Consider the following 2,770-nt stretch of genomic DNA (forward strand, 5'->3'; position numbering starts at 1 on the left):
AGCACAACTCTCTTTAGAGGCCCTGACCGAATTCTTCAAAGGAGAAGAACACATGGCAGCCGAAAACAACAATGCCAACAATGCAAGGAAGGTGCTGGGTGACTTTACTGCACCTACTCCCGATTTCTATGGGAGAAGCATCTCTATCCCTGCCATTGGAGCAAACAACTTTGAGCTTAAGCCTCAATTAGTTTCTCTAATGCAACAGAATTGCAAGTTCCATGGACTTCCACTGGAAGATCCTCATCAGTTTTTAGCTGAGTTCTTGCAAATCTGTGACACTGTCAAGACTAATGGGGTTGACCCTGAGGTCTACAGACTTATGCTATTCCCTTTTGCTGTAAGAGACAGAGCTAGAACATGGTTGGACTTACAACCTAAAGAAAGCCTGGACTCTTGGGAAAAGCTAGTCAATGCCTTCTTGGCAAAGTTCTTTCCACCTCAAAAATTGAGTAAGCTTAGAGTGGAAGTCCAAACCTTCAGACAGAAGGAAGGAGAATCCCTCTATGAAGCTTGGGAAAGATACAAACAATTAATCAGAAAATGTCCCTCTGACATGCTTTCTGAATGGAGCATCATAGGAATTTTCTATGATGGTCTTTCTGAACTGTCCAAGATGTCCTTGGATAGCTCTGCTGGAGGCTCTCTTCATTTGAAGAAGACGCCTACAGAAGCTCAAGAGCTAATTGAAATGGTTGCAAATAACCAATTCATGTACACTTCTGAAAGAAATCCTGTGAACAATGGGACTAGTCAGAAGAAAGGAGTTCTTGAGATTGACACTCTGAATGCCATATTGGCACAGAACAAAATATTGACCCAACAAGTCAATATGATTTCTCAAAGTCTGTCTGGAATGCAAAATGCACCAAGCAGTACTAAGGAGGCTTTATCTGAGGAAGAAGCCTATGATCCTGAGAACCCTTCAATGGAAGAGGTGAATTACATGGGAGAACCCTATGGAAACACCTATAATCCTTCATGGAGAAACCATCCAAATTTTACATGGAAGGATCAACAGAGACCTCAACAAGGTTTCAACAACAATAATGGTGGAAGAAACAGGTTTAGCAATAGCAAGCCTTTTCCATCATCTTCTCAGCAACAGACAGAGAGTTCTAAGCAGAATACCTCTGACTTAGCAACCATGGTCTCTGATCTGATCAAACCCACTCAAAGTTTCATGACTGAAACAAGGTCCTCCATTAAAAATTTGGAAGGACAAGTGGGTCAGCTGAGCAAGAAAATTACTGAACTCCCTCCTAGTACTCTTCCAAGCAATACAGAAGAAAATCCAAAAGGAGAGTGCAAGGCCATCAACATGGCCGAATTGTGGGAGGAAGAAGAGGCAGTGAACGCCACTGAGGAAGGCCTCACTGGGCGTCCACTGGCCTCCAATGAGTTCCCTAATGAGGAACCATGGGAATCTGAGGCTCAAACTGAGACCATAGAGATTCCATTAGACTTACTTCTGCCATTCATGAGCTCTGATGAGTATTCTTCCTCTGAAGAGGATGAGTATGTCACTAAAGAGCAAGTTGCTAAATACCTTGGAGCAATCATGAAGCTAAATGACAAGTTAGTTGGAAATGAGACATGGGAGGATGAACCCCCTTTGCTCACCAAAGAACTGGATGACTTGTCTAGGCAGAAACTGCCTCAAAAGAGACAGGATCCTGGGAAGTTTTCAATACCTTGTACCATAGGCACCATGACCATCAAGAAGGCCTTGTGTGACTTAGGGTCAAGTGTAAACCTCATGCCCCTCTCTGTAATGGAGAAGTTAGGGATCTCTGAGGTGCAAGCTGCAAAAATCTCACTAGAGATGGCAGACAATTCAAGAAAACAATCCCATGGACTTGTAGAGGATGTTCTGGTTAAAGTTGAAGACCATTACATCCCTACTGATTTCATAGTCCTAGAGACTGGGAAGTGCATGGATGAGTCCATCATCCTTGGCAGACCCTTCCTAGCCACTGCAAAGGCTGTGATTGATGTTGATAGAGGGGAGTTGATCATTCAAGTGAATGAAGAATCCTTGGTGTTTAAGGCTCAAGGATATCCCTCTATCACCATGGAGAGGAAGCATGAAGAGTTCCCCTCAAAACAGAGCCAAACAGAGCCCCCACAGTCAAACTCTAAGTTTGGTGTTGGGAGGCCACAACCAAACTCTAGGTTTGGTGTTGAACCCCCACATTCAAACTCTAAGTTTGGTGTTGGGAGGATCCAACATAGCTCTGAGCATTTCTGAGGCTCCATGAGAGTCCTTTGTCAAGCTAATGACATTAAAGAAGTGCTTGTTGGGAGGCAACCCAATGTTTTATAAATAACTATTTTCTTTTGTTATTTTATATTTTTTGTAGGTTGATGATCATAAGAAGTCACAAAATCAATCAAAAAAGCAAAAACAGAATGAAAAACAGGAAGAAAAACAGCACACCCTGGAGGACGCACCCACTGGCGATTAAACGCCAATGAGGTTAGCTGTTGGGCGTTTAACGCCCAGTCTGGCACCATTCTGGGCGTTTAACGCCAGAAAGGGGCACCAGACTGGCGTTAAACGCCAGAAATGGGCAAGAAGCTGGCGTTAAACGCCAGAAATGGGCACCAGCCCGGCGTTTAACACCAGAAATGGCTAAAAACGTGATTTTGTTTGCCATTTAGTGCAGGGATGACTTCTCCTTGACGCCTCAGGATCTGTGGACCCCACAGGATCCCCACCTACCCTACCACTCTCTCTCTTCTTCACCCATTCACCAATCACCTCAAC

The 2,770-nt window shown here is 44.0% G+C and overlaps 1 non-coding gene across 1 annotated transcript; it reads right to left on the minus strand.

Moving 5' to 3' along the window:
* Positions 1-454: 454 nt before the first annotated feature.
* LOC112718861 (small nucleolar RNA R71) lies at positions 455-562 on the minus strand. Its single transcript, XR_003161188.1, has one exon. It is a non-coding gene; the product is annotated as a small nucleolar RNA R71 (small nucleolar RNA).
* Positions 563-2,770: the final 2,208 nt, after the last annotated feature.

Source organism: Arachis hypogaea, chromosome 10, assembly GCF_003086295.3.
Source record: "Arachis hypogaea cultivar Tifrunner chromosome 10, arahy.Tifrunner.gnm2.J5K5, whole genome shotgun sequence".
NCBI classification, from domain to species: Eukaryota; Viridiplantae; Streptophyta; class Magnoliopsida; order Fabales; family Fabaceae; genus Arachis; species Arachis hypogaea.